This window comes from Mustela putorius, unplaced genomic scaffold (genome assembly GCF_011764305.1).
Source record: "Mustela putorius furo isolate JIRA1106 unplaced genomic scaffold, ASM1176430v1.1 tig00003898_pilon_pilon_pilon, whole genome shotgun sequence".
Taxonomy (NCBI): Eukaryota; Metazoa; Chordata; class Mammalia; order Carnivora; family Mustelidae; genus Mustela; species Mustela putorius.
This window is the reverse complement of record NW_025422047.1, coordinates 17,800,311-17,816,912: the sequence shown is the minus strand read 5'-3', so window position 1 is coordinate 17,816,912 and position 16,602 is coordinate 17,800,311. Positions and strand designations below refer to the sequence as shown.

The 16,602-nt window shown below is 44.6% G+C and overlaps 1 long non-coding RNA gene across 1 annotated transcript; it reads right to left on the bottom strand.

Moving 5' to 3' along the window:
- Window positions 1-5,557: 5,557 nt before the first annotated feature.
- On the bottom strand, window positions 5,558-12,176 carry LOC101681615. Its single transcript, XR_199664.3, has 5 exons — window positions 12,046-12,176; window positions 7,319-7,482; window positions 7,076-7,156; window positions 6,059-6,115; window positions 5,558-5,660 (listed from the first exon to the last, which is right to left on the bottom strand). It is a non-coding gene; the product is annotated as an uncharacterized LOC101681615 (long non-coding RNA).
- Between the last annotated feature and the right edge of the window lie 4,426 nt (window positions 12,177-16,602).

Sequence of the window (16,602 nt, the reverse complement as noted above, 5' to 3'; positions counted from 1 at the left end):
ACCTTGGCATCTACAGTCACTATGAAAAAGTACCCTGACCCCTCATCACCAAAAGGTAGAGTTCATAGATGCCCAACCTCTCTGCAATTACCTAACATAGTTTCATGGGCAGCACAATCAACTAAGAGTTTCTTGGACACCCATGATCATGTAAAGCATACTTTCCTGACCCCAACAATCACGAAATATAGAGATACTTGCCCCCAACCCAACCTCCCCCATCCCCACCTAAGATTGGTTTTCGGTGATTCCACCATCACCTAAGGAAGATGGTTTTAGGTGCCCACAACCATCAGATTGTGTTTCCTTGACAGCTGATACTAACCAACAGAGTGGGGCCCCCAAAATCCTCCTAAGAGTTTTCAGACCCCAAAAATCACCTAAGGGTGAGAATCCCACCCACCACCCAACAGTCAGTTGCTTGGGTCTGGAAGATCACCTAGAGAGGTATTTTCTGTCACCTAAAGGAGAGATTCCTGGCCCCCCATTATCAGCTAAGAGTTTCCTGGGTTCCCTAGATGACCCAAAGTAGAATTTCTTGATAACCCCAAATCATTAAGGGATACATTCCTGACCCAACACACAAAACCAACTAAGGTATGTCTTCCTGACTACCACGATCGCATATGGTAGAAATCCTGGCCCCCCACTATTCCCTGAGAGTTCCCGCAGCAGTGACTCAGCCCTGGACTCCCCAAATTGCCCAAGGTATACATCTTGGGTCCCCCAAACACCTAAACTAGAAATTCCAGGACCTCCAATATTTCCAAAGGTAGAATTGACAGGGCAGAGGGGGAGAATGTTGCAAAAAATTCAAGGTTTATTCCTTATCTCCCACAGAGACCTAATATCAAGTTTTCTGGGCACCTACAATCATCTCTAGTTTGCTACCCTTCTCCCCCTACTCCCCATGAAATATCCTAAAGCTAAAGTGGTCTGAACCCCCTACAATTGCCTAACGTGAATTTTCTGGGCCGCAACAATTTATCCACTAAGCTAAGTATGTCCTGGCTCTCCATTAAAATCACCTAAAGCTACAGTCTCCTGGGCTGTCACAAGCAATCTGGCAGCATTGGCTTGGATCCAATCACCTAACGTTTAGTTTGGCTGGGCCCCTACAATTATTTCTACAGAGTTTCTAGATCTATGGTTTCTAAGGTAGTGTTTCTTAGGGCCCCATAACACCTAAGGGAGAATTGCCTAGGCCCCACACAATCACTAAGGTATGGATTCCTGGCTCCCAAAATAAGAGTTTTCTTGGCACCTTCAATCACCCAACGTAGACACTCCTGGGACTCTACAAACACATTGGATAGATATTTGGGATCACCTGGTCACAGAGGTACATTATCCCGATCACCCACAATCATATAAGGTAGAACTTCCAGGGCCCCCCAGTCACCTAAGGTATATCCTGGGTCCCTGCAATCACCAAAGGTACAGTTTCCTGGCTCTTACTATCACCTGTGATAGAAGTCCTTGGGACATGACAACCCCTCGAATCAGACTTTCCTGGATACCCTCAGTCATCTTAGCTAGAGTCTGAGCCACGACAACCTCCCATAGTTTCTGAAGTGCAGCATCATCTCAAGTAGATTTTTCTGCTTCCCCATAGACATCTTAATCTGGAATGTGCTGACCCCAGAAGTGACTCAGCCACATATTCCTGTCTCCCACAATCACCTAGGGAAGAATTTCCTGACCAACCTTTTCCCCTGTCCCTATGGTAAAGTTTCCTGGGCCCTACTGTTATCTAGGGTACCTGATATCAGACCCACACAATCATCTTACGTATACTATCCTAGCCCTCACATTCAACCTAAAGAGGATTATTCCAGCTCCCATAGTCACAAAAGCTAGAGTTTCCTGGACTCCTCCCTACATCCACCTGGGGAAGATCCCTGGGATGCCAGATTCACATAGTCTCTATTAATGGTACGTAATCACCTACAGTAGATTTTCCTGACTTCAAAATAACTCAGTTTCCTGGGCATCCAGAGTCACCTAAAGTAAATTACTTGGTACCCCACATCAACTTCGGTAGTGTTCCTTGTCCTCCGCCATCACCTCCACCTCAATTTCCTGGGGCTCCCACAATCCCTGAAACCACATTTTCTGGGCCACCTACAATAACCAAAACTAGTGTTTACAGGTCTTCTCAATCACCTCAGTTTGGGATCATCTGTCTCTAGCAATCGCCTAGGCTCGAACTCCTAGGCCCCCTGCAGAACCTAATACAGAGAACACTTGAGTGTTCTCATACTCACAGTCAGCAAAGTCACCTTGGCACCCACAATCACCGATGAACAACGACCCTGGCCCCTTATCACCAAAGGGTAGAGTTCAAATGCACCCATTTTCCCTGCAATTGCCTAATGTACAGTTTCACGGACAGCATAATCAACTAAATAGGGTTTTCTTGGCATGCACAATCACACATTTGTATAGTTTCCTGACCCCTACAATCACCTAATATACAAACACCTGTCTCCCATAACCTCCCTCCACTCCCAATAATCACCTATAATCCAGTTACCTGGGACCTATGGGAAACTTTCCTGGTTGCCCACAATCATCTACGATTGTGTTCCACTTACACCAATCAAGTAATCTGGAGCTTTTTGGCTCTCCAAGTCCCCTAGGACAGTGTTCTCACCCCCACCCCAAGTCACCTCAAGGTAACATTCTTGGCCCCCTACAATCGTGTAGCTATGGCTTTTGGGGCCCTGGATATCAACAAAGGAGTGTTTCTCGGGACTCCAAAGTCATTTGAGAGATTCCTTCTGCCCTCCCCCACCCACTCACCTAAGTTAGAATTTCTTGTGCCTTTTATAGTCAACTAAGGTGGAGTTTCCTGGGTTTCCTAGATCACCTAAGTTACATGCTTGTGGTTCCCACAATCACCTAACAGATTCCTTCTCTCTCCACCACCAGCACCTAAGAGGAGTCTCCTAACTCTACCTAAGTTATGGTGACATTTTCTTGGACAATTCCCTAAGGTAAAGCCTCCCTGCCCTGCACCATCACGTAAGGTAGACTTTCCAGAGCCCTGGAAACACCTATAGTAAAATTACTTTTACCCCCTCTATAACCCAAGGTAGAGATTTTTTGGGTCCACAATCACTAGAAGTAGAGTTCCTAGGCTAACAATGATCTAAGTCAGAGTTTCCTGCACCCCGAAATCATTGAAGAGCGTTTCCTGAGCATCTGAAGTCAATCAAGGTATCATTTATTTGGACCATGGTCACCTAAGGTAGAATTTTCTGGATGCCCACAATCAAGGAGTTTCCCTAATCACGAGAGTTACCTGGGCATACACAAGCAACTAGGGTAGACTTTCCTGGGCCCTAATCATTTAAATTAGACTTTCTTGGTCCCCCACAATCACCCAGGGATTCTGGACCCACACAATAATCTAAATTCAAGATTCTTGGACCCAGATAATCACCTATGATGAGTGTTTCCCAGGCACCACAATCACCTGAGGCAGAATGCCCGGGCCCCCACTTTCACGTAAGACACAAGGGCCTACCAGGAAATGGACTCAGGCTTGGCTAGAACTAACATGTGGCTTACACTAGATTAGAAGCTCTCAATTCCTGGAACACACAGAATCACCTGGGGGGGGGGTGCTGTGTACCCACGCTCGGTGCCTCTCCCTCTTCCCCTCAATTCTGATGCAGTTGGCCTACTCCCAGCTGATTCCCATCATCAGCCAGAATTAAGAAGTACTGATCTAAACCCTCATCAGTCACTCTTAGCTAACTTCCAAGAATCACCAAACTTAGAAAACTACCTTAATGGAAGAAGTAACAAACAAACTCAGCAGAAAGAGTCTTTCCAAGAAGCAACAGCAAAGGGGAATCTAAAATAAAACTTTGAAGTACACGTTAATACCTCAGATTTGGAGGAATCATGAGCCACTTAAAAATCTTCCTATGACCCAAGGTTTTAGAAGTTAAAAACATCACTAAATAAATCTGCTGGCGGTGGGGGGGGGGGGTTGGCAATCTTTTAAAAAGTTAAAGGTTGGGCGCCTGGGTGGCTCAGTGGGTTAAGCCGCTGCCTTCGGCTCAGGTCATGATCCCAGGGTCCTGGGATCGAGTCCCGCATCGGGCTCTCTGCTCAGCGGGGAGCCTGCTTCCCTCTCTCTCTCTCTCTGCCTGCCTCTCTGCCTACTTGTGATCTGTCTGTCAAAGAAAAAAAAAAAAAAAGTTAAAGGTTTTTCTGTTCTTCCATTATTTTTTGCAATGCAGTTTTAGATAAAAGTCACCATTTTAACCATTGTCAAGCGTACAACCCAGTGGTTTTTAGTTTACAATGTGAGCAATCAGCACCATTACCAAATTCCAGACCTTTCCATCTCCTCAAAAAGGAGATGGAATTCCCCCTCTCCAACCCCTAGCAACCAGAACATCTACTTTCTGTCTCTACAGATCTGCTTATCATGGACATTTCATATAAACTGAATCATACAACAAATGGTTTTCTGTGTCTGACTTCATTTAACATGTTTTCAATATTTAACCACATTGTAGCATGTATCCATACTATATTCCTTTTTATGGCTGAGTAGTACTCCATTGTGTGGCTACACCCGACTTTGTTTATCCATTCTTCTGCTGATGGACATAGATTGTTTATACTTTTTGGATATTATCAGTAATGCTGCCATGAATTTTTTTTAACATTCTTTTACAAAATGTGTGGACAAACCTTCAGTTCTCTCTTTTTTTTTTTTTTTTTTTAAGATTTTATTTATTTATTTGAGAGAGAGACAGTGAGAGAGAGCATGAGTGAGGAGAAGGTCAGAGAGCGAAGCAGACTCCCCATGGAGCTGGGAGCCCGATGCGGGACTCGATCCCAGGACTCCGGGATCATGACCTGAGCCGAAGGCAGTCGTCCAACCAACTGAGCCACCCAGGCGTCCCCAGTTCTCTTGGGTATATGTCTAGGAGTGAAATTACAGGTTATGTGGTAGTTCTGTTTAATATTTTGAGGAACTGCCCAACTGTTTTCCACAGCAGTCATACTAACATGCTCATCAGCAACATAGAAGAGCTCCGGCTTCAGCTTTTAAACCTCAGGGTTTCAAAGGGAAAGGGAGAGTACTCACCAAGGAGAATCTGAGGAAAATACACTTTGCGCCTTTACCATGGAACCTATGACCTGTGTCCCCTGCCTGCCTCAGACCCCACCCATCCTGACGTACCATCCCTGAAGCCGGAGGGCAGGACACCTCTCCTAGACAAGATCGGAGGTCAGCTGCCGTCATCGTCCCTCTGCCCCACGCAGAGCCATGGCCACGCCTGGGAACCCACCACACTCAGCGGCTAGTGCCCTGAGGCCTTGGTCCTGATTTGTCCGTCTTTCAGCTGCTGTTCCGGTTCTGCACAAGGGGCTAATGACATGTATCTGTTCATGTTTCTCAGCCACACATCTTCTTTTTTTTTTTTTTTAATATTTTATTTATTTATTTGACAGAGATCACAAGTAGGCAGAGAGGCAGGCAGAGAGAGAGGAGGAAGCAGGCTCCCCGCTGAGCAGAGAGCCTGATGTGGGGCTCGATCCCAGGACCCTGGAATCATGACCTGAGCCGAAAGCAGAGGCTTTAACCCACTGAGCCACACAGGCGCCCCAGCCACACGTCTTCTGATACCCTGTGAAATTCAAAGGAATTGAAAATGTTGGTGACCGCAGATTATAAAAACCCAGAACAAGGCCCTGCTGTCCCCATCTGATTAGACATACACTTAGGGAGGCCCTTAGGACCTACCAGCTGCAACTTTCCGAGTTTGAGCACTGGCTTACTAAGGTGATCCGGCGTCCGGACCAGGCAGTGTCTCCCTCTACACCAACATCACAGAGCTATGTTTTACCATCATCCCTGAGCTCAATATCCCGTTGAGGCCTCAGGCTTTGTAAAGCAGGCAGAGAGGACACAGCTGTTCTCATCACCTAAGAGTGCTCTGACTGCAAGGCAGAACCCTTCCCAGCCCCCTGACCCCGTGGACCCCAGTGTCAGGTGGGAGCCATTTGCTGAGACAGATGTACATACCAGGCCGCAGGTATGTGTGAATGCAGGAACACTCCAGAACCCACCTGGTCCGATGTTCTTTCCCCAGGAGAGGATGAGAGGGCAAGCAGCAGGCATGAGTGGGATAGGAGGGTTGAATAAAGACAAAGGTGAGGTCGAGAAGGAGGGCCGTCTGGCACCAGCGCTGCCTTCCTCTTCTGCGGCCTCCCAGCAGCCCTCCGTCACATCTTTTCCAGAGTCCCTTTTGTCCTGTGGGTATTTAACCCAGTGCCATCCCAGTATGCGCCTTCTACCTTGATATCGGACTCTTAGTTCTGACTAGAGTCCTCGGTGATGATAATGCACACAAAGCACTTATTACCCTGCTATCACATCTCCGTGTCTGATGCCAGGAGAGATCTACAAGGCCTGGAGGAAAGTAGGGGGAGTTTATACTGGAGGAACACGGAACTCTATTTTGCTTTCAAGCAAGTTTCCATCCTATGCCTCAGGTAAGGGCACCCCGTAACTGCCAAGACTACATCTTAAGAGCAGAGATCTGAGGCCATTGCTGTTGACTTGGATTACAATGGTAATGACCTTGATTTCTTGATACAGCCCCAGATATCTTGGCACATCTTGGCTCCAAGTGTTTTCTGCATTCAATTTATGAAAACGCTGAGTAGGACATTGATGCTGATCTAATGCTTGTCCGTAAAATGTGTTCTTAGAAATTGGAGGCACACCTGGGGCGCCTGGGTGGCTCAGTCGGTTCAGCATCTAACTCTTGGTTTCGGCTCAGGTCAAGATCTCAGGGTTGTGAGATCGAGCCCCAAGTCAGGCTCCCCACTCAGCAGGGCATCTGCTTAAGATTCTTTCCCTCTGCCTCTCCCCCTACTTGTGTCCTCTCTCTGTTTTTCTCTCACAAATAAATAAATGAAAAATAGGAAACAGACCTGATGAATCATGAAGCCATCCTGCCTTCAAGACTAATGAAACAAATGGTCTGGCGGCCCAAACACAGGGAGTGGATTGTAATGGGTAATCAGGTGCACTTACCATCTGCTAAAAATAGTTTTGAAGGCTCGATCTTCGTGTTTGTGTTTTCAGGGGCCACAGACGAACTTTTGCTCCAGCCACCTGGTAAAGAGGAAATCTTCCAGCATTTGATATTCAGGAGGAATTGAAAATGCAAAAATAAGAAAGTAAATAAATCTGTGATCTGCACCCTGCAATCCTAATCTGGCATTGAAACTGTGGAGACCACCAGTCTCCTGACCCTAGGACTGAGGCAACACTGACCTTGACTTCTCCAGGCAGCCTAGCTGGCCCGGTCCACTCCTGCTTCTGTGCTGGGTATGCATGTCAGCCTCCACTTACATCTTCCACATCACCTCCTTCGTCAGCAAGTGGAGCCAGATTCTTCGGTAGATGGTGGGCCACTGACGAAGGATTATATGAGCTGCCTTGAAAGGAAATGTCAGGGAAAGTTTTTCAAACATGTTCCTCAGGTGGTCACTAGACCAGTTGTTGTCAATCTTGCTACACCCTAGAAGCACCTGCAGCGCTTTAAAAAGCCCTAGGGAGGGGCCCCTGGGTGGCTCAGTGGGTTTAGCCTCTGCCTTCGGCTCAGGTCATGATCTCGGGGTCCTGGGATCAAGCCCCGAATCAGGCTCTCTGCTTCCCTTCCTCTCTCTCTGCCTTCCTCTCTCTCTGCCTGCCTCTCAGCCTACTTGTGATCTCTCTCTGTCAAATACATAAATTAAAAAAAAAAAAAAAAAAAGCCCTAGGGATGCCCCTGCCAGCTCTGGAGATTCCATTTGATTGGCTTAGGTGAGACATGGCTTGAGCAGGTTCTAAAAGTTCTCCAGGTGATTCTCCTGTGCGACCCACCAGAGTCCTGCAGCCAGGGCTGAGAATCATGGTATTAAATGGGGACCTGATAGTTAACCGTCCGTGATAACATGTTCCATTCGTGTTCCATTAAGCTAATTGATCCAGGTAAGGTTTTACTTAAATCTTATTTTTTAAAGAAATTTTACTTAAATCTTGAGATCCTTATATTAAGAATGTCCACTTGAGGGTGCCTGGGTGGCTCAGTGGGTTAAGCCGCTGCCTTCGGCTCAGGTCGGCTCAGGTCATGATCTTAGGGTCCTGGGATCGAGTCCTGCGTCGGGCTCTCTGCTCAGCAGGGAGCCTGCTTCCCTCTCTCTCTCTGCCTGCCTCTCTGTCTACTTGTGATCTCTCTCTGTCAAATAAATAAATAAAAATCTTTTTTAAAAATGTCCACTTGAGTTATATGAGTATCAACTTCTTTTTTCTCTTTTTACTTTTTTGTTTTGAAGTTAGACATCATGGTGATTTAATGAGTCCAATAGCTCAATAAGATCTAGTCTTTCTTCTCCCTCCTTCCATTTCCCAGCCCCATATATAACTTCTTTTAACTCTTGTAGTTGATTCTTTTGGTATTTGCCTCTGTATCTTTAAATAGAATGCCTGGATTACTACTTCTTGGTTTTCAGTTCGGGATATAGCTGTTGCCTTCATATCATGACACATGAAGACATAAGTCCTTCATCCCTCTCATCTCCTGCCACTCTTGGATTCCTGTTCCCCTACCCAACCTGATATAGTTATATCATAATTTTGTTTAAATCAATATTCATTCTTTACATTATTATAATTTTGTGTGTCTGAGTTGAGCCATGTAACAAATTATGATTATTTTTCCTTTCTTGTACATTTGTTTTGTTAATAATTGTCTTTTTTTAACTTGTTAGGTTTTTGGGTTTTTTTAAGATTTATCTCTTTGAGAGAGAGAGAAGGCACAGGTGCACAAGCAGTAGGAGTGGTACAGGGAGAGGGAGAAACAGAGCAGGGAGCCCAATGTGGGGCTCGATCCCAGGTCCCTGGGATCATGACCTGAGCTGAAGGCAGGAGCTTAACCAACTGAGCCACCCAAGTGCCCTGCCTGGTTAGTTTTTTTTATTAGCGGTCTATAAACTTTTTAGCAATCCATTCTTAAATCCTCCTCCAATTATTTAAATCTCTTCTCGAGACATGTGTTCACATCAGGCATTTTATAAGTTTCTGCCTTCTGAGGAACTGTCTTACAGAGCCTCTGGCTTGCTCAAACACAGGCTGGTCATCCCCCTGTGCCTGCTACAGAGTTGTCATCCTGCAATATCCCTTCAGTATCATCCTGGATTCCTTTCACTTTTCACCCTTCTTGGGTCTCCTGTTTCTGTATCCCTGCCTTTTTTTCTGTCTTGGTTTTCTCCCTCATTTTGCTGAAACACATCCTCCAGCAACTTTCTGAGGAAGAGCGTGAGAAATAACAAGTTAGAAGCCTGGCATATTTGAAAATGTCTTTATTTCACCTTCACAGTTGATTAATACTTTGGGCATGAAGTTCTAGATTGTAAATTATTTTCACTCAGTTTTAAAGGCATTTTTCCATTTTCTTCTAGCTTCCATTGTTAAAGGCATTCTTCCAATGTTCTTTTAACTTCCAGTGTGGATTCCTGATCCTTTTTTTTTTTTTTTTTTTTTTTTTTTTTTTGTGGACTGTTTTTTTCTTCGCTCTCCCTCTCTCTTTTGCTCGCTTTCCCTCTCTCTCCAGAAGCCAGCAGGATCTTCTCTCTGACCCCAGAGATCTGAAATTTCACGATGATATGTGATATTCATCCATTGTGCTAGGCACTTAGGTGAGCCTTTCAACCTGGAAACTGGTGTCCTTTGGTTATGGGAGATTTTGTTGAAGCATTTTATTGATGATGCTATCCTTTCTGATTTTCTGTTTTCTCCTCCAGAACTCCTAATGTTTGGATGATGGACTTCTCTGATGCCATTTACTTTTCCAAATGTAGTTGGAAGGGTCTCATTGTAGACACTGTAGTTTGGCTAATCCAGTGCCCACTGCCAACTTCCTTCTTTCCTGGACTTACATTTGGAATGGGAAAAGCTAAATAGTTGCTTCTCCAGCTAGCCTTGCTGCTAAAAGTGGCCATGGGACATAGTCCTGCCAATGTGATGTTAGCAAAAGTCTTTCCAAATGTCAAGGCACAGACAGTGCTTGCATGGCCCCTCATCCTTCTCCCTGCCTTGAATATAGATTCATATGGATGAATATGGAGCTATAATAGTTATCCTGAGCTCGTGAGGAAATGGCAAAACAATCACAGATGTTATACATAATATTCTTCAAATAAGCCACTGAACCAATTCCAGAAGCTGCATGTCTCCTGAATTTTTGTTACATGAGAAAAATGAATCTCACTTTTTAAGCCTCTATAGGTTAGTTTTGTTTTTTTTTTTTTTTTTTCTGTCACTTGCAGCCAAACTTATTTCTGGTAGATTCTTACTGACTGTAGACACTTGATAAATATTTGTCTGGTTGAATTTTATAGAAAATATGAGAGATGTATATATGAGAGATGTGAGCCCATGGATGCCATACACAAAATGTTCTCCTCTCCATGACACCGAACTAAAAAAAAAAAAAAAAAAAAAGGAACACACCCAGGTCTCTCTTCATGTCTTCAGAACATCTGTAGAAAAAGGTTAGGAGGACCAAGAGGAGCTTTTCTTCAGAGTAGGCAGAGAACGATTCCAGACGAGTTTGAGGAGAATGACAGGTGATCAATGTCATGGGAAGGAGCACATAAGACCACATTTTCTCTTCATAGGCTTAGAGAGGCACAGTATTTGCCACCCAATAGGGGTGGCATCTGTTAAACAGTAGGAGAGGAAAAAGACCTCAAAGGCCTGGCAGAGGAACACTTTGTTTTATCTAAAATACAGTCTTGGGCACCTGAGTGGCGAAGTTGGTTAGGTGACTGCCTTTGGCTCAGGTCGTGATCCTGGAGTCCTGGGATCAAGTCCCACATCAGGCTCCCTGCTCAGCAGGCAGTCTGCTTCTCCCTCTGACCCTCTCCTCCTCTCATGCGCTCTCTCTCATTCTCTCTCTCTCTCTCTCAAATGGATAAAATCTTTTTTTAAAAAATAAAATAAATATAAGATACAGCCTTATCCATTTGTGCTTCCTCCCTGTTATATGTGCTGAACAAAATAATAATTACTCTGTAATCTGTGCTCCCAAGGTAGGCCATCCAAGTGTTTTAACAGGGAGAAGAATGGCATACAAAGTCAAGCTCTTTTCATTCTAAAAACGAGATGTTGAAGTTTTCTAGAAGCAAATGCTAGCCAACATGGCTGTAATTGTATGTTTCTCTTACCCAAAAAGTCAAGGAGGTGAAGCAAGAGTAAATTTGATTTAAAAGATATGTATTAGGCAGCAGTTGCAATCCAGAAGGGGCCCAATTTGGCTATGAAATCGGTTTCCTGCTGACAAGTCAGCCAGGGTCAGAGAAAGTGAGGCCATCATCCACCACAGTCTTCTTCTGCACCTTTAGGAACTGGAGTTTCCCACCGCTGGAAACAGAACCACTTCTCAGAAATGAGTTTTCAAGAGAGAGAAGTTGGCCTTACTGTGGTTTGACGGCTCTGACCACAGTTTTTACCACAGCTATTTCTATTTTTAAAGCTGCTTTCCAGTAACTGCAAGTAGACCTCAAGGCTGGCAACCGTCCAGAAGGCCTTCCACCACGGAGCCCCTTCTGCTGTGGCCCAGGGCCTGTTCTACAAGGAGACAGGAAGTGTTCAAAAGACAGCAAGTGGCACTGTGGGCGGGTGGGGGTTCCTCATGGGCTCAGGGCACCTGGGTGACGTGGGACAGGCTGAGCCACAGCATGGGGCTTGCCAGCATCCAGACTGCCCGAGGAGGGCGCTCAGAGACACTGTTCGTCCGCGTCCCAGCACAACTTCCTCCTGGGCCCTGAACAGTTGAGAAGAGGTTTTTGAACAGTAACTCTCAGCAACCCTGGCTCCTCCCATGAAGAAGGAGCCTCCTTCTCTGTGTCCCTTAACTCACCTTAGGCTATTGTCTCAGAGCGTCCCCTTGTGGCAAGGTGGAGTGATGACTTGTCCTAAGAGCCCTGTATATGCAGAGACAGGGAAGGGTGCCTTACCTCTAGACTCATAGAATGGGTCTTCTGGGGACCCAGGGTGGTTGGTTTGTCCCATCTCTGCTCCCAGACAAAAGAATAGGGAGTTCACAGGTACACGCATCCCACAACGGCCAGTGTGGTTCCTCTGGTTTATTCTGTTAAACAGAATTGAAATTCTCTCTCAACCTTGGTTCTTCACTTGTTAAAGCTAGTTTTTCAGTTACTGATGCATTTAACTTCATTGTATGTCAGGTCTCTGCAATTTTTTATGTGGTCTTTTTACACTCAAAATTTTCAAACTCCCAACCTAAATAATAACTTGTCTTTTAAAATATATTTAAAATGGTAGATGGATGTATAAATAATTTATACTACTTCAACTCTGTGCAGCCATTTTAAATGATAATTATGATTCTACAATTCCTGGAGGAGAAAAGGAATTGGCGCAGTCACTTCTTATTTTATTATTTTTAGATTTCTATTATGGACAATTCCAAAAATACAAATTTAGAGGAAATGACATAATGAATCCTCACATACCCAACACCTCCTTTATACCCTGTCTCTTCACATAAGCAAATCCTAGCTTCTCCATACAAGCTCCTGAGTTCTTCAACATGAACTTAGTCATCTTCAAGTGGTCCTGTTCTTCAGTATGACAAGCGGTGCCAGGTTCATCCTGTACTTTTGGTGTCCCAAATGGAATCAGCCATTTCCTTTAAATAAATATTATGTAGAGAGTCCAGTCTGGGTTCTCAGGGTGAGACGGATCCTGAGCTGGTCACCATTTGTAGGTTACAGTGCCTACTATGGCATTCTCTTCAGGCTCTTTTAAACATTTGGACCCACATAACTATAATAGGCCATATTTGGCATTGATTTCACTTAGAATAAGGATCCAAGGACAGGAAACACAGCACACCAGCCAGGCAGTGGGGGGCATTTCTCTAGGTCCTACACGCCCTGCCCCCATTGGAGGTGGTCATCGAGAGGGCGCCGACTGATGGTTGACCCATGAGCTAGACTGGGAAAATGAGAGGCTCCTCACCACCACCCACCCCCTCCATCAGTCTACCTCCAACCCCTATTCCAACCCCACCCCCAGTACTTGGAATATACACTTCTGCCTACCCCTCCCACAGTGGGAGCTACTCCAAGGACATAGCCTTGATAGAGTAAGGTATTGTGGAGACCCTCTGGGCTGTGCATGTAACTGAACCCAGTTAAGTCCTCTGTAGGACTTTGAAGGCTCTGGCAGGCAGAGATCTGTTCATCTTGCTGCTAGCCACACAAGAGCAGCCTCATAAGTAAGTTCCCCTGCTGATTAAACTTGCCACCTACTGATCTGGAGGGGTCCGCCTCTTTCTTCAGTCTCTCCTTGCCCTCCGGGGATAGGGGCCAGTTTGCAAACCAACACCCCCACCCCTGTTTCTACCATGGGATTGCCAGCTCAAGTGCAGGATGCCCAATTAAGCTTCAGTTTCAGAGAAACAATGAAAAAAAACCTCTTATCCCAGTTAGGAGCCAATATCACTAGTAACAATTCTATGGAACTAGCTTACTCCTGTGCCCTGACAAGAGACATGTCCAGTTCCAAGTCATGATTCTCCCAAACCATAGCTTCGCATGAGGGCTTCCTAATTCATTCACTGTCCTCACAGTCCAGATACAGTGCACCATTTTTACCACAAGCAATGCTGCCTAGTAACGCAGCTGACATTCCACTCTTATCAGATTCCCAGGAGAACAGCTATAGAAAGTAAACTCCATGGAGAAGGAGAAATAATTTGTTTTAGCCCTTTATACAGACAAGCCTTTTTGGTGATCAGAACTAGGACAATATACAAAGATAGAGATAGGTGACAGATGACAGATGATAGCGCAAGGATTCAGTTTTCCAGCTGTGTGGAGAAAATCCAATTCTTTATTATATCTTTGTTTCCTGTGTGTCTCCTTTACTACTCACATGAAACACTTCACTCCTGACACTTCCAGTCACCGAATGTGTGGGATTATTCCCCACACCAAGCAATTCCCTACCAACACCAACTGAGTGTCACACAATTCAAGTCAATTCAGATGCCACCCATCTGAAGATAGCGTCAGACTAAGGGCTCAGTCCCATAAGATTGTCTCCCTTCCCCATACACATACACACACATACACACACACACACACACTTCGATGCCATTCACAAGCCCAGGTTATCACCTCCTGACCAACCTATATGGTTCCAATGGGCTATAGGTCAGAGGTTCAAATTACCCTCTCCGTGGGTTCAATTAATTTGCTACAGCATCTCACAGAACTTAGAGAAACATTCTACTTATTCAATCACCAGTTTATCGTGAAAGGATGTAACTCAGGAACCGCCAGATGGGAAAGATACAAAAAAGAGGTTTGGGGAATGGGCAGGGAGCTTCCACAGCCTCTCAGAATATACCATTCCCCCCACCTCTCCACATTCACCAACCCAGAAGCTCTCTGGCCCCCATCCTTTGGGGGTTTTATGGAGGCTTCCTTCCACTGGCATAACTGATTAAATCATTGGTCACTGGCAATTGACTCAACCACCCAGCCCTTCTCCTCTCTCCAGGAAGTCAGGGGCTGGGACTGACAGTTCCAACTCCCTAGTCACAAGATTGGTTCCCTTGGCCCCCAGCCATAGGTGGGGTCCAAAAGTCACTCCATTAACATAATATAAGACAACTTCTCTCACGGGCTTTAGGAGCTTTGTGCCAGAAATGGGGATGAAGACCAAATATATATTTCTTATTATAAATCACAATATCAGAGAGAGAGAGATGATAAAGATGATTCATCAATGTGCAGATTAATAAATATGGATAAATAAAACACATTATGGGTTGATATTGATACTTCCAATTCCAATACAAAACTGTAAGGTTATTATTTAACTATATCTTCATTTCCACCTCCTTTCTCTCATGCTAAAAACCCCACTTCTCAACACACTCTTTTACTCTTTCCCACAATATACATCCCGCAGTCTTGAGATAAGAGTACCCATGCTGGGCGCCTGGGTGGCTCAGTGGGTTAAGCCGCTGCCTTCGGCTCCGGTCATGATCTCGGGGTCCTGGGATCGAGTCCCATATTGGGCTCTCTGCTCAGCAGGGAGCCTGCTTCCTTCTCTCTCTCTCTGCCTGCCTCTCTCTCCATCTACTTGTGATCTCTCTCTGTCGAGTAAATAAATAAAATCTTTAAAATAAAAAAAAGAGTACCCATGCTATCACTAACAATATGATTACTGGAGTAATACCCATGCTATCACTAACAATATGATTACTGGAAAATTTAAGATATTCTTGAAGTTCTTTTTGATTTTAGGGATGTACTCGAATAACTATTTTAAAATCAGTTCTAGAAAGAGAGCTTTCTAGAACTATAACTGACACAAAGTTCATGTTGCTTTTAATTGTTTAAGGATTTTTTTAATTTTTTTAAAAATTTTTTTAAATGTTCTATACTTACCATTTTCATGGTTCCAAAGCCAAATCTACAAAGTCTGTTCAGAGAATTCTAGCTTCTGTCCCAGGCCCTTTGCCCCATCCCTTTTTTTTCCCCATAGGTAACAACTTATTTTTACTTTACGGTTTATCCTTCCTTTGTGATTTTTTACTATAGTTTTAACCCCTGTCTTAAGGGGTATATTATGTAATTATGTAATTCTCTGCTTTTCTTTTTTTCCCCCTCAAATTTGGTTTTTAATATAAAAGCTTTATTGAGATTTAGTTCACAAATACACAACTCAATGATTTTTTTTAGCATATTCAGAGAGTTGTACAACTATAATCAATTTTAGAATTTTTTTTAAAGATTTTATTTATTTGAGAGAGTGACACAGAGAGAGATAGAGAGACAGAGCACAAGTCGGGGTGTGGTGTCCCAGGCAGAAGGAGAATGCAGAACTCAATCCCAGGACCCTGATATCATGCCTGAGCGGAAGGCAGATGCTTAGGTGACTGAGCCACCCAGGCACCCTAGAACATTTTCATTCCTCCAAGAAGAAACCACATATTCATTAGCAGTCACCCTTTATTTTCCCCTACTTGCCAACCCCAGCCCTAGACAACCACTAACCCACTTTCTCTCCCCTTGGAACTGCCTGTGGTAGGTATTTCCTATACATGAAATCATACAGTATGTGACTTTCATGTCTGGTATCAGACACACCTAGCACACACTCTGGGAGTGTCCCCTCAGAGGCCTACGAGGCCAGGCAAGGAAATAACACATAAATGAGCCAGGGAACACATAAATCATCTGAAAGGGGCTGAGCCCCTAGATTTTTGCCAGGTGGGAACACCTCCACTCTCTGATTTTCTTTTCAGATAAAGTTGGCAATTTATATTTTTATGTGAAATTTTCTGATTTGTTCTCAGGTTTTGCAAATGTGTTTGGAAGTTTTATCCAAACCTCTGTGAAAAAAAGAGAAAATGAAGAGAAATGACCTCCCTTGAGGATTTGACTCTGGGAATCCATGAGGCTGTGTCCAAGCTCATAGCACCTCCCACAGCCACAGGCACACCTGGGGCTTAGGAAGGTGGACTCTCCCAC